General features: G+C 40.6%; 1 long non-coding RNA gene across 3 annotated transcripts; it reads left to right on the top strand.

Annotated features, from left to right (window-relative positions):
- The first annotated feature begins 1,084 nt into the window (after positions 1-1,084).
- Positions 1,085-21,054, top strand: LOC141493611 (uncharacterized). Of its 3 annotated transcripts, XR_012470251.1 has the most exons (4): positions 1,085-1,327; positions 2,093-2,412; positions 20,647-20,764; positions 20,840-21,054. It is a non-coding gene; the product is annotated as an uncharacterized LOC141493611 (long non-coding RNA). The 3 variants fall into 3 exon arrangements; XR_012470250.1 differs by lacking the exons at positions 20,647-20,764; positions 20,840-21,054 and adding an exon at positions 4,496-4,642; XR_012470252.1 differs by lacking the exons at positions 20,647-20,764; positions 20,840-21,054 and adding an exon at positions 4,493-4,642.
- The last annotated feature ends 1,763 nt before the right edge of the window (positions 21,055-22,817 follow it).

The following is a 22,817-nucleotide window of genomic DNA, read 5'->3' as shown; positions in this document are numbered from 1 at the left end:
AAAAAAGTAGAGCATATGACAAGAATATATGAAAAGAATCATGGAAGGTGGAGGACATAATGATCCACTTCATCAGAGGCAGTTGGGTGGTACAGTGGATAAAGCACTGGACCTGGGGTCAGGAGGACCCAAGTTCAAATTCAGTCAACTAGTTGTGTAATCTTGAACAATTACAAGCTCTCTCTGCCTCAGTTTTCTCATTTGGAAAATGGGGATGATGATAATAATACCTATCCTCAAAATAAAATTGAGGATAAAATGAAACCATCTGTCTACAGTGCTCTGCAAATTTTAAAGTGCCATATAATGGCTAACTATAATTAATATCTGGTGTGTACAATGTATGGAAGAGCCAGGACTAGTCACTAGATGAGTCTTTAAAATATATTCTAAAAAGCTAGATGGGAATCAGATTGGATAGGGTCTTACTTACCAGACTAAAAGGTTTTAACATAGACAATGGGAAGCCACATGAGGATTTTGAGGAGGGTGAGGATGATATGCCTTAAAAAGAGTATGTTAGTAGTGTTATTTTTTAAAAAAGAAGAAAACCTGGCCTTGATAAAGACACGTGTGGGAATCAGTCCAGATTGGAAGGATAAATTTGACACAATGGAAATAGCCTTTATTTTTGGAGTCAAGGACCTGGATTTGAAATCCAGATCTTCCACTTACTACTGTGTGACCCTGGACAAAGCATCCCATGTGAGTCTGGTTCCCCAACTCAATGATGATGGAGTGGGAGCTTCAGGCAAGAAGACTTCTAAAAACCCTGCTAGTCATAAATCTGAATTTAAGAATGGCAAGACAAGCTATCATCTTTCATCTCCTTTGGGATGTCATGACTGTCTTCTTTACTTAACATGATGTTGCTGGGAATGTTTTCAAAGACAGCCAGACAGGTTTGGCCAGCCAAGACTGAGGTCTTCTTCCTCCCAGCTTCTTCATTCCATCTTGTCCCCTGCCCCCTCTCCCCATATTTCTCTTCTGAAGGCTTCCATTGTGACTGGGGAGAAGCGATTATTACCTACGTGGCTCTATTTACAGATGTTTTCCCAGTTGCATTAGGCCTTTTCCTCTCCAGTCTATCCAGGATGGGGAGTTGTTTCTAGATGCTAAACAAAGTTTGCATTTAATGGGTTCCTTCTGGAAATTAATTCCTAAAGCCTTTTGTAAAATTCATACTTGTTCATAAATAGGGGCAAGACCTTTCAAAGTTCAGTTCTAAAGCTTCATCACTACCATGTTCCAGGTTGCTTGTTGCATTTTGAAGATCCAGAGAAAATAGACACAATTCCTTCCCACCAGGCATTCATTTTTCTAGTAGGTAAGACAAAATACTGGAATCTTTCCTCTTTTCTACAACCTCTCTGTGTCTGCCTATCCTCTAAGATGTGTGACCTTCCCTTCTAGTCAGTTAAACATCTGGGACCTTCCTCTAGATTTCTTGACATTTTATAGATACTTATGGGATATAAGAAATATTCCCATAAGAATGACTGTCTTTTCAAACCCTAAAACATCTTTGATGATATCCTTAGGCTTATAAATAATATAAAGATAGAATACTGAACTGAGGGTCAAGAAAACCTATGTTTAAAAAGTAGCCTAGATGCTAACTGTATAATTTTAGGCAAGTCATTTAATTCTCATCCTCAGTTCCCTCATCTGTAAAATGGAGATAATTCTAGCACCTACTTCCCAGGGGTGTCGTGGAAGTCACATGAAATAAAAATGGTAAAGAGTTATACAAATGCCAGCTGTTAGTTCCACTACCATTCTTCCATCAAGTCTTTCTTGATTCTTCTTTGGGATGAGTCTTAGCTCTCCAAGGCAAGCTCTGCCATTTTGAAAAAGATTTGCATATTATCCTAGGGACAGATTATGAATGCTTTCTGTGACCCAGGTGAGGTAAATGCAGAGGGTTCCATCATCAGGAGGGGTTGGGAATCTTTGGTGATGGAAATCCAGGAAATAAGGGAAACCAAGCATGATATGATAAATAAAAAAGTAACACATGGAAAGAGGCTTGGATCTGTAGCTATAAATCCTCAATTTGAATCTTTACTCTGTTTTTTATTTCTCACCTTAGTTTCTTTAGCTATAAAATGAGGTTGGAATGGAAAACCCTTAAAGACCCTTCTAGTTTGAAATCCTGAGAACTGGGAACAGCTGGAAAGTGCCAAAGAGAAGCTTCCAGAAAGGTGCATTGACCCCTGGAAAGAGGGCAATAGAAGAAGAGTTTTAGGCAAGGCCTAGAGAAAACAAAGAACAAAGTCAATACAACTGGGTCCTGGGACAATTTGCATTCTACTGAATCCATGCAACAGGTGTCCAAGCATTGAGGGAAAAAATAACCCAGGAAGAAAGATAAAAGGAAGATCTGAAGGAAACCCACAGAGATAAGAGATGGTGAGTCAAAGGCAGGTGACAAGGGTTGGTGTTGGGTTGGGGGTTTTGGGGGGGTTAAATAATAGAATGAGGTAAAGTGATGGATGTAAATCAATGTTCTAAAGGCAGGTAGGAAATGGTCCTTAAAAAAAAAAGTCAGATTAAGGAGATTGGAGGAAAATATGCTAAGGGAGAGGTTATTTAGGAATACTCAGAAAAGAGAAACAAGATTCACATCCAAGTCAGAGGCAGTACATAAACCTAGAGATTTCCGAGGCAGTTTTAAAATTCATGGACTTGAGAAACAAGCAGACTACCTTAAAGAGGTCTGTGAACTCCACAGGTTCAGTTGACAATGGTGGGCATCAGCCCATGCCCAGCCAAGTGAGCTAGAGAATCTTGTGCTTCAGTACCACCTTATGGCTGTCGTAGACATAGCACCTCCAATGGAGCAGCCCCATCTTTCAATAAAAGCGGCAAGTCCCCAGGTCACCCAAACTGACCCTGAATGGGGGGACAAGCATTGTCTGCTCATCTGCATGTAGGATCACCCTCAGTATACCATGCCATGGAGGAAGGTGAGTGGCTTTGTGGCTGCCAGAGGGGGGACAGAGGTCATCATTTCCTCTGCTCCTTGACGGTCTTGCTACAGAGTTGTTTTGTGTGATGCTTGGAAGTCTGATGGTGTGGAAAGGACTTCCTTCACCTCAGCTTCAGTCAGCTCCTTTGCCATTTTTTCTCAATGGAGCTCAAAAAAGGTTTTTTTTAAAGAACTAAGCTAGTGGCCCAAGGATATGAAGCAAGTTTGTTCCCCTTTTATACTTTCAAATAAGAGTTTAGAGCAAGGCATCCTAAGAAGCCGCAGTAGGGGAAATCCTTTGGGAAAGCAAACTTCTAATTGCCTAAGATCTTCTTTTGGCTGCTGGTGGGGGTCTTCACAAAACTGTTATGGATGGCCCCAGGGCCAAGTTCAAAACCCTACTCACTCTCATGCCAAAGTCTATGTGATAGCCAGACCACCAGGTAGTATTGAATAATATTGAGAGTGGCAACTGTGGAGATATCCAAGAAAGAGGAACAGATGTGAAAGCATTCGGTAATGGGTAAGACAAAGAATAGTGATTAGGAAGAACCAAGAGAAAGAGGATCTGGACTGGACAGTTAATGCCTCTCTCTCAATAGCATCAACAGAAGGCATTGGGATGAGGTGGGATCAGCCCCAAACAAGGAGGTGCCCCTGTCACATGTTGCCTGGCAGGGGCTTGATGGCTATTCATGCTCACTGAATGCCCCTCCCTGATGCCAGGACCATACCCCTCTATTTGTGAGGGGGAGCTTTCCTGTCATCTATTTCTAGGCTGTTTAATTAAATGTATTTTGTTTTGAAATTATATTTTTTGGGGTGGCTAGTTGGTGCAGTGGATAAAACACCAGCTTTGGAGTCAGGAGGACCTGAGTTCAAATCCGACCTGAGACACTTAATAATTACCTAGCTGTGTGGCCTTGGGCAAGCCATTTAACCCCATTTGCCTTGCAAAAAAACAAAAAAAAATTATATCTGTTTTTAGTTTGCTGGTGAAAGAAATACACTGATTGTTGCTTCATTATGTCCGGTTATCTGGTTGGTCCAGATGCTGGACCTGTACCTACAATTATCCTGAAGTCTAGGGAATACATCCCTATGGGTTGGAGGCGAGGTAGGCAAGTGCTACAAATATTTATCAAATAACCTTTCTGATTTAGTTGTTTCCAAGCCCCCACCTAGTGAAGTTTAGAAGGCCCTTCAGAATCATCTCTTGAACTGCTCAGAATTCCACAAGATCTTAGAGTTTCTACATTTTGGTGGGGGTGGGTATCACTGGATACAACCTAGAGGTAACCACCTAATACTCTCCTGCCAACTGGACCCATCAACTCTTGCTGGATGGGTTATCTCAGGCTCCTAGAAAATATATCTTCATTATATTTTCCTTTATAAAACTTATCCTGAATTTTATGCAGACAAATAGATTTGCAAGCTGACCAGGGCCTCATTCCAGGAAAAGGAGAGGTCAGCTGTGGCCCGGTTTCTATAACAATCACTTAAGGGCATTCCATTCAGCAGGAAACTTTCTCTGGAGGAAGAGATGATTTGCAAAATGGAATGGTTTGGAACCTTCAGGAAATGGGTCAGAGCAGAAGGAAAGAAAAGGAGATATGAATACCCACATAAAGTAAACTTTCTAGCTTTATAATAAACAATCCAAAGTTATCTTTTGTCTGACAAAAATAACTCCTCAGTCATCTGCCAGCGCCGAGCCAGCCCTTTGTTTCTTTGTCCCAAGAGGGATGGGTGTGTACATGAGTACATCTAAACAGACAGACCCAAGTGTACAGGGGAATACATATTTCTACAGGTATGTCTAGATATTTCTATATGAATATTCATAGACGTCTCCCTCGACAGATCAAATATATACTAGCTCTGCCTGAGAAGTAGCAGGATACAGTGGAAAAGATGAAAATCCGTTATTCTTTAAAGTTTAAAGTCTCACATGAATAAAAACTAAACATCAAAGGGTCAGTTACTGTTAAGAGTGTTGCAAAAATTATTTCTTTTGATTCTCACAACAACCCTGAAGGATTATTATCATTATCCCCATTTTACAGATGAAGAAACTGAGGCAGGGTTAAGTAACTTGCCCGGGGTCATGTGTCTAGCAAGCATCTAAGGACAGATTCAAATTCAGGCCTTCTTGACTCTAGTCCTGGGTGCTCTATTTCTCTGCCCCCTCAGTGGGTTCTGCTGGGTTAACTACTCCAGGCCACAGTTGTCTCGTGTGGCAAATAAGAAGATTGGACAATAAGACCTTCTCCTCCTTGATACGTCACATGTCCCATCTGGGAGAGCTAGAGGGTGCAGAACATGGAGTGTGGGAGACACTCACTTGTGGTGTGACCTTGGACATACTGTTTAGCTTCTACCTAATTCAGTTTACTCATTTGTAAAATTTGGATCATTAAGACTACCTGTGAGGGTGGTTGTAAGGATCAAATGAGACAATACTTGTAAAGTGCTTTCAGACCTTTAACTGCTCTTTAAACCTAGTTGTCATCATCAACATCTATAGCCAAATCTTGTCATTTCTGTTTCCTTCCAAACCTTCCTCCCATATGTGGCCTTCCCTCTATTTCCACGGAGCACCACCACCAGCTGAGGGTGAGACTGTTGTAGCTTCTGTCCAGCTGGCCTCCAGGCCCAGTTCTAATGCATCCTCTAGTCAAGAACTACAATCATTTTCTAAATCAGGTTCCTGATCATGCTCTCGTTCCCTTGCCCCTTTCAATATACTCCAGGAGTCAGTTAATATTATTAGTATTACTGCTTTTGAGTCCAAATATAAACTCTTCTTTTTCGGTATTTAAAGCCCTTCACGTAACCTTGCCACTTCCCACCATTCCAGGTTCTCATAATCCATCCAGTGACTCTGTTCTCTTTACCAATCATAAAAATGAATAAAATTTGTATAGCACCTACTGCCAACCCCCATTTTCCTTATTTTATAATTATTATCTCATTTGATCCTCAAAAATACCCTTGGGAGGAAAATGTTCCTAGCCTCATATTTTACAGAGGGGAAACTAAAGCAAAGAAGTGGAGGAACTTGCCAAATCCAATGAGTTGGATTTGAACTAAGGCCTTCCTAAATATCTTCTGAGTCATGCAGTTGCTCTTTTCTCTTCTTCACAGAAGATACTCTCTCCAGACTCTGTGCTTTTTTAAAAAATCACTGGTTGTCCATTCAGCTCTGGAATTCTCTCCCTGCACATCGTTGCCTCCTGGTTCTTCTGGGTTTTTCAAGATTCAACTCCACTCCCATCTTTCACAAGGTGCACATCCCCACTCCCCAACTTCTGGGTGATCCAACCTCCCACCACTAAGGTCTTCCCTTTGAGATTCATTTTATCTCTTACATATCTTGTAAGCATATAGCTGTTGACATGTTGATTCCCCCATTGAAAGTTGCTGAAAAGTTCAAATGACATCACTTTCTAAGGTGATTACATGGCATTACATGAAGAATAAGCTTATTTTTACAATACACTAATGGATACATCCTTACCATCATCCCTCACTAGTTCTCATGCTAAACCCCAGTCCCAACACTGGAGAAAGGCAAGTTTCCACTGGGGTGTTCTGTGGTTACATCCCCCCAAAGGCAGCTAGTAGAGGTTCTTCTTGGCATTTAAAAATATCCAAAGTGTGAGATTTGATTCCAAATACTTAAATATTCCAAATATTCCAAGATTCAAAGTGTGAGATATGATTCCAAATACGAGCAAAAAGCAAAAACTAGGTTTTTCTTTGGAGAGAGCTATTTTTAGCTCTGATATGCTTAGATAAGAAAACTTTTTTGAATGACTCAGTTAGAAATATACCTTTCCGACAAGAAGGGATTCAGTCTTAGGAGCTCTCTGATAAAATTCATCAGCTAAGAAGTCTAACTAAACTTTCGAGAGACAGAACCCACAAAGGGACCCAGTGAGGCAGTTCTCCTACTCAAGGTAACCTGGAAAAGAGCAGAAAGGCTCTGCTCCCCGGGATTGGAGAGGCGGCCCACCAGAGGGGTGGCCTGCCAGAGGGGTGGTGCCAGAGCCAAAGAACTTCAGCCTCCCAGAGGCAGCCCCAGGGCGCTGGGAGTCTCAGCTCACAGCAGCGGGGGGAGTCTCCTGAGCTGCACCCCGGGGAGCATCGGCACAAAGTGGGGGAACAGCGGGGGACCTCTGCCAGAGCGAGCACTTGGAGCCCAGCCCTCAGGGCACACAGAGAGCAGCTTGGTCTTTCCCCAGCCCTGATCCAGGAAACAGAAGTAGGCGGAGCCGGTAAGCAGGAGCCCCCAGGGCATGAGCCCATTGAGCTGAGGGAGGGGAGTGAAGAGAGACTGCAGAGCTCTGTCCTCTGCCCCTGAAACAGGACTCTGGGGCTCTGACCACATTCAGATCCTGATCGAAGTCTAGGCCCCGCCATAGAACAGCAGCGGGCCCCCCCACCTCAGCCCTGTGGCAGAGGGACGCTTATGGTCATTCACAGACCAGGAGGGAGGACAGAGCCTCACACACTGAGACCCTTGTGGGAGTGTCCCAAAAGCTCAGGAAGCACCCCAAACCAGGCCCAGGCTGGGAAAATGAGCAAGCAGAGAAATAAGAGGAAGACAATTAAGAAATATTTTGCAAATGAGCCCGAGAAGGATCAAAATACTCAGTCTGAAGATGAGGAAGCACAAGCTCCTGCATCTAAAGACTCCAAGAAAAACAGAAATTGGGCTCAGGCTATGACAGAGCTCAAAAAAGACTTTGAAAATCAAATGAGGGAGTTGGAAGAAAAACTGGGTAAAGAAAGGCGAGAGATGCAGGAAAAACATGAAAATGAAGTCAGCAGCTTAGTCAAGGAAATCCAAAAAAATGCTGAAGAAAATAGCATGCTAAAAAACAGCTTAGGTCAAATGGATAAAACAGTTCAAAAAGTTATTGAAGAGAAGAATGCTTTAAAAAGCAAAATTGGGCAGATGGAAAAAGAAATAAGAAAACTCTGAGGAGAACAAATTCTTCAGACAAAGAATAGAATTCAGGGAGATTGATGAACTTAACAGAAATCAGGACTCAATACTTCAAAACCAAAAAAATGAAAAATTAGAAGAAAATGTGAAATATCTCATTGAAAAAACAACTGATATGGAAAACAGACTTAGGAAAGATAATTTAAAAATTATTGGAATACCTGAAAGTCATGATCAGGAAAAGAGCCTTGACATCATTTTCAAAGAATTACTACAGGAAAATTGCCCTGATATTCTAGAAGCAGAGGGCAAAATAGAAATGGAGAGGAATCCACTGATCCCCCAGAGAAAGAAATCCCAAAAAACCAACCCCTAGGAATATTATAAGCAAGTTCCAGAACTCCCAAGTCAAAGAGAAAATATTACAAGCAGCCAGAAGGACACAGTTCAAATACCGTGGAGCTGCAGTCAGGATCACACAGGACTTAGCAGCAGCTACATTGGAAGCTCGTAGGGCTTGGAATACAATATACTGGAAGGCAAAAGAGCTTAGAATGCAGCCAAGAATGAACTACCCAGCAAGGCTGACTGTCCTCTTCCAGGGAAAAAAGATGGACTTTCAATGAACCAGGGGAATTTCAAATGTTCCTTTTGGAATGGCCAGAGCTGAACAGAAGGTTTGATCTTCAGATACAGGACTCAGGTGAAGCATGGAGATTGGAGGAGAGGGGGGAAATATGAGGGACTTAATGAGGATGAACTGCATGTATAGAAAAATGACACTGATAATACTCATATGAACCTTCTCAGTTAATAGAGCAGGTAGAGAGAGCTTTTATAGTTGAAGCACAGGAGAAAGCTGAATTCGAAGATAAAATATGGTGTAAAAATGGAGTCAATAGAAAAAAGGGAAATGGAATGGGAGAAAGAAAAAGGAGAGGGGGAATAGTCCAAGATATTTCACATAAGATTTTTTTTTATTACAATGAGCTATTGCAATGATATGGAAGGGGGGAGGCAAGGGGGAATGAGGGAATCTTTGCTCTCATCAGAGATGGCTAGGAGAGGAAACAGCAAATATACTCAATGGGGTATAGACAACTGGAGTAAGAAGTGGGGGGAGCAGGGGGAAGGGGTGGGGATGTGAATAAAGGAGGAGAGGATGGACCATGGGGGTGAGTGGCCAGATATAACACATTTTCTTTCTTACTTCTTGCAAGGGGCTGGGATTGGAAGGCCTGCCCAGGACCACAGGGCCAGGTGGATTCTGGGCCTAAGGGGTGGTATGGGGGCTCAGGGCTTCTTGACCCCAGGACCAGGGATCTGTCTGCTGCACCACCCAGAGACCCTACAGCAGAGTCAGAGTGAAAGGAGAGAGAAAATATAGTACATGGTAGTGGAGAAATAGGAAAGGAGGGAGTTGCGGTCAGCAATGGCAATGGTGGAAAAATATGGAAATAATTTTTGTGAGGGACTTATCATAAAGAATGTGATCCACCCATGACAGAGTTGTTGGTGTTGGAACAAAGACTCAAGCACATTTTTTGTTATTATTATTTGGGGGAGGGTGCAGGGCAAGTGGGGCTGGGTGGCCTGCCTGGGGCCACATAGCAGGGTGATCTTTGGCTGTCTGGGGCAGGATTTGGACCCAGGTGCTCCTGGCTCAAGGACCAATGCCCTGTCTGCCACCCAGCCACCCCTAATATTACTACTATTTTATTTTATTTTGGGTCTTTTTTTCCTTTCTTTTTTTTGGTTTTTGCAGGGCAGTGGGGATCGGGTGGCTTGCATGTCACACGGCTGGGTGATTGTTGGGTGTATGAGGCTGGATATGGACTCGGGTGCTTGTGGCTCCAGGGCTGGTGCTTTGTCCATTGCACCACCTGGCCATACCTACAATTATTACTATTATTTTTTTTATTTTAATTTTTTTCTCTCCCCTTTACTTTTTTCACCCAAGCAAGTCTATCTATATTTATGGGGGAGGAGGGGTATTTTGTTTACTTGTAAACAAGAATATTTTATTAATGTAAAAAAAAAACATTTGTACAAACTTAGGATAGAAAATAAATTAAAAAAAAAAGAAATATACCTTTCAATTAACCAAAATCACAGTGTATGACTGGATCATACCCTAAAGAATTAGCATGAAGAAGCAATCTCAGAACCAAAGGGAAAGATTCTGAGAAACTGCGTTTGAAAAAAATGGTGCATTCCAGTATAGTCCCAAGGAGCAAAGGGACTATAGAAAAAAGGGAGATATCAGAGCCATTATCTTTACATCAAAGTAGAAAACCCATAATGAAGAAAATTCTTAGAAAAAGGTTAACTCTTTCCCCAATAGCTCCTCCTAATGCCAATCTATCTGTAGATTGACACTACTATATAATTTTATAATTTGCTGTTTTGTAACCAAATGTTACCAGTAAATTATATTGTGTCAATCAAAAAGAGGCCAACTGTGTTAAGAAATGAATATAAATGGAAAGTTTATAGAAATCCCTTCTTCTTATATAAATATTGGGAATTTTCCTAACTGGGGGCTCAGAGCAATGTTGACTAAACTTACAAATTTTTTATCTAAAATATACTCCCTAAAGTCAAATAGCTATATATTTACCTTATGGGTCATTATAATTTCCTCTAAGGCCTAAGTGAACTAATTATTGTAGCTGTTTAAAGCCATTTAAGAGTTTTAGCCCAGTTTCAAACAGCATTTGGACTTTACAAATGGAAGAAAAACTAAGAACAGTCTCAAAAATGACATTCTTCCCTTCAAAAATACATAAGAAAAAAGTTTGAACATAGGCAGCAGGAAATAACTAGTGCCAGACTGGTGAAGGGGCAAATCTAAAGACAAAAAATACAATTCTTTTTTAAAAGTTACTTTCTATTCAACTATTTATTTAGAAAAACTTAGACATTTCTTACCCCAAATTCCATCACTTCCCAAATTCTCCCCCCCCCCCAATGAAGCAACCTTTCCTATATCTTCAGGCATTAAAGAGACACAGAGCTAACCCAGGCTTAAATTAAAAGCATTGGGAAACTTGAAGGATTTTCCTTGTATAAACTTTAGCAATGTTTGGATTTTTTGGCAGAAGGAATGCTAAAAAATGTAAATAAAATATAGAGAAATAGGACTAACTGCAGCCAACAAATGAAAAGCTTCACATACCCAGGTAATGAGGGGTTGAAGTCTTGCTTTGCTACCAAGGAGCTGTCTCTTTCCCTCTCTCTACTTCAATGAACAGACTGTCTGCTGACTGAAGGCTCAAAGCCTTCCAATTAAGTGAAGCAAGGACTCGACCATGAAACAAATTCTTGATCCCTAAATATTGTTTCCTAATAGATGGGGTGAGCCTGGACAAGTCACCTAAATTCCTCCATCCTTCAGATATTAAAAAAAATTTAAAGATTAGTTTCCTATTAGACTTATATGGGATCTCATGAGAACTTAAAAATAGGAAAAGGAGACACGTGAAAAGAGACCTTCACTTTCCAATCCAAAGGGGAGAAGCACCAGACTGTTCTCTAAATATAACTTTGAAATCAGAGACAGAACTCTTCAACAAATGGCCAGTCGAGTGGTGAAGCATTTTCCTGAAGCATTCCCGCATAGATCTCAGGTATCTGGGTACTCTCTCCCTTGTAAGCTTTATATTGTCCCAAGCATTCTTTTTACCTCATTTATCTTTTTATAAGTTGCACCTCTACCCAAAGAAGCTTAGTGCTATGCATATTAATATTTGTTGAACTCAACTGAATTGAAAAGTCTTTCTGGATTCAAAAGACCCCTGCCCCTGCTCCCATAAGTGTTTTATTTGTTTTATATTTACATGTTCAATAAATTACCAAAAAGGAATTACATCCTAAAAGTGCTGTGGTTGTCATAACTTGAATGTTGCAAGTTATGGGGCTAGAGGGTAGTTGGGAGGGAGTGAGGAGCAACTGCTATGGAATCCTAGGAGCTTTAATTGGTGCCAATGCAATGCCAGAAGGACATAAGGAACCAAACAACTCTTCTAATGCAATCCCTTTGGGGACTCCCACCATGGCAAGGGGAAAAGATCTAGCCTATTCAAGTGGAGAACTATTTGACCACAATCAAACTTCCATCATCATGAGTCATTTCCATGTAATTATGCCGTATTTTTAGTCTTAAAGAGTTGGTAGAGAGGCTCAAAGCCTTGCTTTGGGTTACATGCCTAGTGTCACTTTTGGGATTTGAACCCACAACGTCCTGATTCCGAGGTCAGTCTTTAACCCCCAGGTGAAAGGATCTTCATGTACAGATGATTCTACAGTCTAAATGATTTTCTAAGAAGCCTGAGTCTGGATGCTCAATAACTTTAACCACCAGAGAAATTCAATAACACCCAGAAATGCCTTCACTCTGAGTTTATTAGCACCATTAGAAATGGAAGAGAAGGATTATTAGCAATGACATATTTGTTTTAACACTGGATAACATGCCCAGGGATGATGCAATTGTCAGCTAATCAAAACCCTCCGTTTTCTCTAGGAATAGTTTATAATAAAATAGCTGGAGAGTAACAACTCTATCCGAGGAAAAGTTTGTATTATTAAATTAGACTGTCTAATTGTCATGTACGGCACACTTCCCCATCTGTAACTTTAACGTGTCTGGCTAGCGTCTTTCACAAGAGAAGGCCTATATTTTGCCATGTTCTGAAAACATTTTAAAAATCATTTATGGACATATGACTTTTTTATAATATTTGCCTGAATGATTACTGCAAGCTATTTTTGAATTCAATTCAGCAAACATTGTTAACACTATGCTAAGCAATGTGTTAAGTGCTGGAGATAAAAGACAAAATGAAAATATTTCTGCCCTCAGAGAGCTTACATTCTGCCGGGGTGGAGGAGAGGAGGGGGGCAGGCACACAAGAAGTCAATAAAATATACAGAAATCATTTTTATTGGTATTCACGAACCATTAGAAGGATTAACAAATCGTGTAAAGATGATATTTCTGCTGTTAAGGTAAGTTTCGTTCACTGGATTATAGCATACAATGTACAATTTGGAACTAACCCTAATCCAATCCCTCCTCCGCCCCCCAACTTGAGCACTGAATAAACCGGCCTATATAAAACATTCTCCTGATCGTGTGAATCAGGAGATGAGTTAATTGAGCATGTAGCAATAACAACAGCCAAAAGCCCTAGAAAAATGACAAGTTCAAACCCCTCAACCCAGAATAGAAATCTACTGAATTCAACCAAACATTTAAAACATTTTAAAAATATTCTAAAACTTGAAAATAAACTTTAAAAAAAGAAGTCCTATAAAAATCCCCTCTGTGATAGAACAATATCCTTCATATCTGAAAACAAAGAAAGTCGAAAGAGAGAAAGAATAATTGCCTAACTGTGTGACCTTGGGCAAGTCACTTAACCCCATTGCCTTCTAAAACCAGAGAGAGAGAGAGAGAGAGACAGAGAGAGAGAGAGGCCAATATCCCTAATAAATAGTAATACAAAAATATAAAATACAAGAATACCAAGAAAACTATTGCAAAATATCACAAAGATCTGCCTCCATGCCTCTCAATTGTTTGAGAAAAGACAAAATGTCCCTCTTGCAAACATATCAATTAAAATAAACAAATTCCCATATTGGTCATGTCTCCCCCAGAAAACAGTTTCAATTTATACTGAATCCCCCCAACCAACTATGATGGAGTAGGTAGCTATTTCATCAGAAGTTCTCTAGAATTGTGATTGATTATTGTGTTGACCGACATTCCTAAATTTTCAGAATTGTTTGTTGTTATTGTAAAAAATGTTCTCCCATCTCTGGTCTTTTGACTCTGCATCAGTTTCCTCACATTTCTCTAAAATCATCTCTTTCATCAGATCTTATAGTACAACAAAATTCCATCACAGTTAGATATCATAAATTTTCATATAGTTCATGGGCATCCCCTCTGTTTTCACTTCTTTTGCCATCAGAAAAAAGCTGCTCTAAAGATTTTTGTATGTATGAGTCAATTTAATTTTAAAACAACAACGATAGCAATAAAATAAATGGTATCTAAGAATTGACTGTATAGGATGATAGATTTAGAACTGAAAGGATCTCAGAGGTTTTGTTGTTCCACTTTCTCATTTTACAGATGGGGTAACTGAGGACTAGAGAGCATGAGTCACACAGGTGGAGAAGCCCTGATTTAAACTCAAATCCTGGGATTCCAAAGTATTTTTCTATTTACAGCACTATTTCAATTATAAGATTTGGGTCAAAATTGTGCAGTTAATGGGAATTGTAAAGGAAAGTAATTCTCCAAAAGAGTTCAAAGGTAGCAGGCATGAACAATTGGCAAGGAGAACTACCATGAAAGCTCTCCCCATTATGATGGCACAAAGGAGCCACAGTTGCATGGTCCTTGATCCCTTCATTGGGTTGGATAAGAGATGGTACATGAAAAATAGAAAAATTCATTCCTATCTGACTCATTTGTCCTCTTATTTTATTTTCATAATTGAACTATGAGGGAAGAGAAGAATAAAAAGTGGCTCTCCTGAGAGAATGAGATGGGAGCTTTGTCCTCAAGAGCAGTGATCATTGGAGACTGGGGCCACCTGAGGATGTACAGCATGATGCTAAGGGATGTGGCATAAGTCAAAAAGATAAAAGATGAGAAATTGGGAAGGCGAGTTGTATACAACCATCCTTAAGAGAGTCAATACGGAACCTTGTCTCCAATATAACCACACCTACACTTTTAACTACCTCACTCTGTAAGATCTCAACCTCCTCCCATCTGAATTGGGTATCAGCCCCTGGGTGGTTATAACCCAAATACTAGTTGGTCACCCACTTCAGCAGCTGTGCAAATGAAATGTCCCCTCCCCCAAAACGACAGCATACCACTTGCTGCCTTCCTGATCACCTCATGGCCATGACAACATGTCCACTCTTTGAAGGATGGGTTCTGCACTCCTGGACTAAAATAGTGAGTGAGCACCCCATTGTCCTTTTCATTTTGGGTAGGGTAGAATGAATCTTTCCAATGAGTAGACATGGTTGAGTTGTGGTGTACATTGAAGCTGCATTACACTGTCATTCTCTACCAAACTTCCCTCCCCCCCATCCTTCCCAGAATTCAGCTTTTCCCACCTTCAGTGTCATCTCTTCTTTCCCTCATGCCACATATTCAATAGCTACCAATTGCTGGTTTTTCTACTTCCCCATCTCTCAGACTTGTCTTGTTTTCTCTATTCACAGAGCCACTATCTTCATTGAGGTCCTCGTTGCTTTTTAAGCCATAACTGGTGTCCCTGACTCAAATATTTCCCTTCTCCAGTTCATCATTTCCTAAAACTACCAAAAGAACAAACCATCACAACAACCACAGGACTGGTCATAGAAGTCCCTGCACCTAGAGAATAGCCTCTGTCTCCCTCCCAGAAGATCTCTGACTCAGGAACTCTTATCCTTTTTTCAATTGTGTATCAAGAGTTACTTCTTTCCTTCTTTGTACTGGCCCCACTCTACCCAGAATTCCAGCTCCTTTTTTTAGATTTTTTTTTCTAATTACAAACAAAGAAAGTTGTCAACATCCATCCTTTCGCAAGCTTTTGAGTTTCACATTTTTTTTACCAACTTCCCTTCCCTCCCTTTTCCCTATGACAGTGAGCAATTTGATATAAGTTGAACATATTTCCATATAAGTCATGTGGTGAAAGAAAAATTAGAACTAAGGGGGGGAAACTACGAGAAAGAAAAAAAACAGAAAAGTTTTAAAAATCGAACATAATATGCTTTGCTCTGCATTCAAATTCCACAGTTTTTTCTCTGTATGAGGTTAACAAGTCTTTTAGGATTGTCTTTGATCAGTGAACTGCTGGGAAGACCTAAGACCATCATAGTTGCTCATCTCACAGTTGTGTGAATGTTCTGCTCACTTCACTCAGCATCAGTTCATACAAGTCTTTCCAGTCTTTCTGAAGTTCACCCACTCCTGATTTCTTACCCACAGTAGTACTCCATCACATTCATATGCCATGATCTGTTCAACCATTCCATAGATGATAGGCATCCCCTCAAGCAATTCTTTGCCACTAGAAAAAGAGCTGCTAAAAATATTTTATACATGTGGGATTTTTTATCTTTCCTTTTTATCTTTCCTTGGGATCTCTTGGGGATATAGATCCACTAGTGGTATTACTATATCAGAGGGTATGCATAATTTTATTGCCTTTTGGCCAGAGTTCAAATATCAATTTGGAGAGCACTCCAGAATGATTGAACCAGTTGACAACTCCACCAACAATGCATTAGGGTACCAGTTTTCCTGTATCTACTCAAACATTGATCATTTTCCTTGTTTGTCATTTTAGCCAATTTGATGGATGTGAGGTAGTATCTCAGAATTGTTTTAATTAGCATTTCTCTAATCAATAATGATTTGGAGGACTCATTTTTAAAATACATAGAGAAAAAATTTATAAGAATAAAAGTCAATTCCCAATTAATAAATGGTCAAAGGCTATGAACAGAAAGTTTTTGGAGGAAATTAAAACTATCTATAGTCATAAGAAAAAATGTTTCTAAACATTGTTGATTAGAGAAATGCAAATTAAAAGAATTTTGAGGTACCATTTCACACCTATCAAATTGACTAAAATGACAAAAAAAGGGGAAATGATTAATGTTGGAAGGGATGTGGAAAAAATGAGACTCTTATACACTGTTGGTGAAATTGAGAACTGATCTAGTCATTCTGGAGCAATTTGGAACTATGCCCAAAAGACAAAAAAACTGTGCATGCTCTTTGACCCAATAATAGCACTCCTAGATTCGTATTCCAAGATCATTAAAATATTTGAAAAAGATTCACATGTATAAAAATATTTACAGTAATTTTTTGGTTTTGTTTTATTTTTAATTATTTATTTTCCCAACTACATGCAAAGATCATTTCTAATATTCTTTTTTTGTAAGATTTTGATTTCCACATTTTTCTCCCTCCCTCCTTCCCCCCTCCTTGACAGAGAGCAATCTGATATAGATTATACATGTATAACTATGTTAAAAAACATTTCCATATTAGTAATATTGTGAAAGAAGAATCAGAAAAAAGAGGGAAAGAACCATGAGAGGGAAAAACAGCAAAAAATAAATTGAAAAATTGAAAATCCTATGCTTTGATCTGCATTTAGATTCCATAGTTCCTTTTCTGGATGTGGATGGTGTTTTCCATGACAAGTCGTTCAGAATTGGCTAACCACTGAACTGCTGAGAAGAGTTATCTATCACAGTTGATTCTTACCCAAAATTGCTGTCAGTGTCTTTTGGGTTCTGCTCATTTCACTCAGCCTAATCATTGTTGATTAGAGAAATGCAAATTAAAAGAACTTTGAGGTACTGTTTCACACTTATCAAATGGACTGAAAAGACAAAAAAAGAAAATGATTAATGTTGGAGGGGATGTGGAACTGGTTTCTTGTAAGTCTTTCCAGGTGTTTCTAAGTCTATAATTCATGATTTCTTACCGAACAATAATCCCACATCAAATTCATACACCACAGTTTGTTCAGCCATTCCCCATTTGATGGGCACCCCCTCAATTTCCAACTCTTTGCCACTATAAAAGATGTTCTATCATTTTTTTTGTAGATGTAGGGTTATTTTTACCTTTTCTTGGAATCTCTGGAATACAGGTCTAGTAGTGGTATTTTGGATCAAAGGGTATGCACAGTTTTATTGCCCTTTGGGCTGCTTACCTGTGAATCACGGCAGGTTGTCCATCACACTTTCTTGAAACATAATGGATCCATTTTAAGTTTGTACATCTCTTGAATGAAATCACTGAAGCATATAATTTAAGAGGAGGAAAGGACTTCAGTTGTCTTCTAGTCTAACCCATACACTAAAGGACTCCTTCCTAAACTTTAACTGATGAATGGTTGTCTAGCCTCTGATTGCAGAGGGGAAAGTCACCATCACCCATGGAGGGTCTCATACCACCTTGGGAGAGCTCTACCCTTTAAGATGTGTTTTCCTGATATCTATCCTAATGTGCCACTTTGAAAAACCAGAGATATTTGTGTTGTTTAATTTCAAGTCCTTTTCAAAGCACCACAGAGACTTTGATTCTACTCTCACAGAAGGAAGGGGGAGGGAGGTGGAAAGGAGAAGGAAGGAAGGAAGGAAGGAAGGAAGGAAGGAAGGAAGGAAGGAAGGAAGGAAGGAAGGAAGGAAGGAAGGAAGGAAGGAAGAGAGGGAGGGAGGGAGGGAGGGAGGGAAGGAAGCAGAGGGAGAGAAGAAAAGGAGAGAGAAGGAGGGCAAAGTCTACTGTACTCTGAAAACCAAAGTAGTAATCTTGACAGAGATGGATTTCACAGTCTTTTATTTAGTTAACATTCAATCACATTTCCTTTTGATGCCATAGAGGCATGAGTTCAGTCTAACACTAGAATTACAATATAAATCTAATATTCCTTATTAACTACTCTGTTCTTTTTGACAAATTAACATTGGATGGACAGGATAATCCCATTTAAAGGGTTTGTTATAGGCAAAACAGGCTGCGCCAGATGAGCAAGGCCCTGGAGCTGACTGGAGGCTGTAATGACTTGGAATAAGGTCTAAATTGCCTTTATGTCAGGGCAAATGGGATTAATGAGGGGAGGATTCACTAACTCCCTCATTACCAGTGATGATGATGGAGTACACACACCCTGAGTCTGGTGGTTCATTGCCCAGATATAAGACCCCAGGATAGAGGAGCCTGAGCTGACTAGGTTGCTTCTTTCCTTTGTCTGAAGAGCTCTCGGAGGAAGAAATGATAGAGATTTTCCATGAAGAAGGATCCTTATCTTTCTAACCCAGACCTAACAAGTTTCCCAGAATTTTCTCATGTGGTCTGCCTCTAGGTAAGCAGAGCTGAGGCAGGAAAGACCAAATCTCAGATCCCTTCTGGCCTCAAAGGGAGCAAGGTAGCATGATGCCATACTGACCACAGCAAAACATTTGGAGATTCAGACATACTAACGAGGGGGGCGGTACTGGGGAACCTGGTTCATTTTGAAACAGCCAAAAGCCTCCAGGTGCCTTCCAAAAGGCAAATTTTCCAGGTCACTAAAGAAAAATGGCATTTTCAAAGGCTTCTGAACAGTTCTGAGTACGGTCCAGTTCGTGTTCCGTTTTCCATGTCCCACTAGGTATCTTCCTGGGTCAGATAGAGAAGTGCAGATAAAGAAGCAGATGCTTGAGTAATTGGACCAACCCTATGAGAATCCTCTAAACTAACTGACTGGAAGGCTCCCAGGACCTGTTCTTGGTTTACTTCAGTCTGTCTCTTCTTTAGTAAAACCTTCAATAACAACCTTAGCTCACACTCATCTCTTCTTCTGAGCCTCAGGCTGCAACTTCCTATGCCGTTTCTTTAATGATTCATCATTTACTTTTCTCAGCTTTTGCAAAGGCATTCATATCCCCAAATGTCAGCATTCAGTCAGAGGCTACCTCCTCCAGGAAGGGTTTTTGTATCCCTCTAGCTTTCCGTGCTCTCTCCCATCTCAAAATTGCCATCTACTTTTATAGTACATCCCTCCCTAGTGATTTAAATATCTTTTGACTGGCTTGATAATTCAACAAATGTTAGATGCTTGCTACTATCTGCTTGTTTGGTTGGGATGAAGATGAAGAGAGATCCACCTAGGAGACCCTCCAACCTCGCCCATACAAAGCTGCCCTCTACAATGTACCCCTTTCCCCCCAATCAGATGGTGAGCATTTGTTGAAGACTTTCAAGGTGAGCTTCATTTTCAGCTTGGAACAGCTCTGACTATTAGAAAATTCTTCCTGATATCAGACTCATGTTGGCTTCCTTGACTTTGGACCCATTGGTCCTAACTCCTACTCTCTGTGTCACAACTAAACAAGAATAACCTTCCTTTCAGGGATCACAACTCCAAAAAGTCTTCCTTCCTACTAGTCACAGATACCCAACTCTCTCAACCAGTACTTAAAGGTCCTCTCCATTCGGTTTGTTGCCCTCTAGACTAGGACCAGCCTCTCCAGGGTTCACATCACACTTTTTTGTTGTATTCAGTGACTATCAGTGCTTAGTGACAAATAGTAAAAGAGTCAGAGTATTACAAATATCGTGGACCTTGTTGAACCTAATATGGACATAGTAAGACATGAGTCTTGCACTCAGCTAAGACTCAGAGTAAGATTCCTGTGTTTGTAGCCCTGGTTTTCTTTGGGGCAGGTGGAATCTCATATCCATGGTGCTGTATCCTCCAATATTCAGAAGGGTCCAAAGGTCCTTGGCACTTCATTTTGAAATCAGTGTCCAGTTTCCTGGTTGGCAGAGCATGTCCATGAACATGAGATATTTTTTTCATTGAGTTCCTAATGGCTAAATAGTTCAAATCCAGCCTCAGACACTTAATAATTACCTCACTATGGGACCTTGACCAAGTCACTCGACTCCCAATTGCCTTGCAAAAAATAAAATAAAATAAAAAGAATCAGATGCCAATCAATAATTTGGGTGACTACAAGGATGGTAGTAGCCTCCATGAATTAGGGAAATTCAGAGGAAGGAAAGTTATGGTGGGAAGATGGTCCATTTTACTTTGAAGAGTTGAATGCTTTTTCAGGTTAAAAAAAAATCAATGGCAATTTGAATTTTCTATTGATAGATTAACTGTAGACCCCATCTCACTTACAGACCAGACGTACTTGAGTCTATTGTCTTCGATCATCTATGGATAGTTGCTGAAGAGCATGATTTCAAAGCAACCCATGAAAACATCCTGTCTACAGAATGCACACACTACCCCATTTCGGTAAGCATGTTTCCTGAATATAATGGCAGAATCGGGTTTGTGAAGAATATACTCTACCATGAATTCTTCCCTCAGATGCTTTCCTGAGAAGCTGGCTACCACAGTGGCTACCAAGCCACAGCCTCCGCACCCACTGGCCCTGGGTTCAAGGCCCATCTCCTGAACGTCTGGCATGTGACCCTGAGAAAGTATCTTTATATCTTAGAGCTTCAAAAGACCAAACATGACAAAGAAGAAAGTAATAAGAATTAATAGAAGAGGATTCCTCTTTGGAAGTTTCCCAATCCAATAAAATCATGGCTTTGCTATAAATTGGTTTTAACTTTGAATCCCACCCAAATGGTACTAGTGTTTATTGGGCAACTGAGGTCAGCTCTGTACTGCACTCTGGATAAAAAGGCAAATATAGACAAGCTCTTGCCCCGGAGAAATGGTCATTCTGTGGGCACAGAAAAAACGTCCCTTTAGGGATGGCACCCTGAGTCTTGAAGGAATCCAGAGGTTCTAGAAGATGGACCTGAGGGAGCCATGCATTTCAGACATGGGAGAAAGTTTGGGTGAGGGAAGAATCCATGAAACAAAAAACACCCCCACACAGACACAAATTTGCACATTCCTCCATCCCCACCTCTCCTTCTCTGCTCTGACCAGGGCCTAGCTAAGTATCCTTCAGTCCTTTCAAAGATCCCACTCTTTATGACCCTATTTGGGGTTTTCTGGACAAAGATACAGGAATGATTTATCGTTATTTTTTTCAGTTCGTTTGACAGATGAGGAAACTGAGGCAAAGTGACTTGTTCAGGGTCACTGTGCTAATAAGTGTCTGAGCCCTTTGGTTTAGGGCTGGTCAGTTTGTATTTTTATTCTTTAGGCCTCAATCAGGAAAGCACCTTGGCGGATATACAAGTGTCAGAGGTCGTTCTCTTCTTGAGCTGAGTTTGTTCTGCCTGTCTGTGTTATGTTGGTGATTGGCCATTTGTGTGACAGGTTCCAACAAAGAGTTTGACAGCACGGCTTAGCCAGATGTTCTTTCCTGAGTTCAAGTACCTTCTGATGAACTTTGTTTTGTCTCAGCCTGAACTTGTCCACTTGGGAGAAACCAAGTGTGGCAGAAATGTGCTTCAACAAGTAGGCGCTCATTTCAAAATGGTGCTCCAATGTGTGGTGTCGACCCCGAGGAGCTGGGTCATTGAGAAGGGAGGATGAAGAGATTCTGGAACAACTGATGGGCCAAAGGACTCGAGAATGAGCATTTCTCCACACAGGTATTTGCTGATTGTTCCTTACAAGAGACACTCCATCTCCTGACTCCAGGTCTTTGCTTTGGCAGTTCCCCCTTTCCTGGGATGCTCTCCTTTACCTAATCCTGTTGGCTTCCCAAGCTTATTTTAAAATACAACTCAGAAAGATACTTTTCAGAAAGAGGCCTTCCTAATCATTGTTATTGCTACCTCCCTCTACCAGTGCCTCCCCCTTTGAGATCACCTTCCATCTACTCTGTAGGGATCATAAAGATACCAGTTAATTTTATGTACACTTCTTGAGGCCAAGACCTGGTTTCTGCCTTTTTCTTGTACTCCATTTTTGGCACAGCTGTTTATCATATAGCTCCTATTGAATATAAGCTTATTAATTGTTTGATTGTTCCTTCAGGACCTCAAAAACACTGGTCTTAATGGGTGCCATTTGGAAAAAATAGTTTTCAGTGAATCCATATGGATTCTTTTTTGCCACTGAAACCCCCCCCCAGGACTGAATCAGCATCAAGACACACATTCTCTCTGTCCCTCTCTCTCTCTGTCTCTCTCCTCTCTGTCTCTCTCTGTCTCTCTCTGTCTCTCTCTGTCTCTCTGTCTGTCTCTCTCTCTCACACACACACACACACACACACACACACACACACACACACACACGCTTCAGGTGAGATTCCCGAGGCACTCGACGATTGACACTTGCCTGTGTGACTCATCCCTGGCTTTAGCCAATCCATAGTTCAAAGAGATCTCCAGCTTAGACAGTTGAGACGCAAACACCTGAGGATAAAAACCAAGGA

The sequence above is a fragment of the Macrotis lagotis genome, chromosome 7, assembly GCF_037893015.1.
Source record: "Macrotis lagotis isolate mMagLag1 chromosome 7, bilby.v1.9.chrom.fasta, whole genome shotgun sequence".
NCBI lineage: Eukaryota > Metazoa > Chordata > Mammalia > Peramelemorphia > Peramelidae > Macrotis > Macrotis lagotis.
The sequence above is the reverse complement of the archived record's forward strand: the minus strand, read 5'-3'. Positions and strand labels throughout refer to the sequence as shown.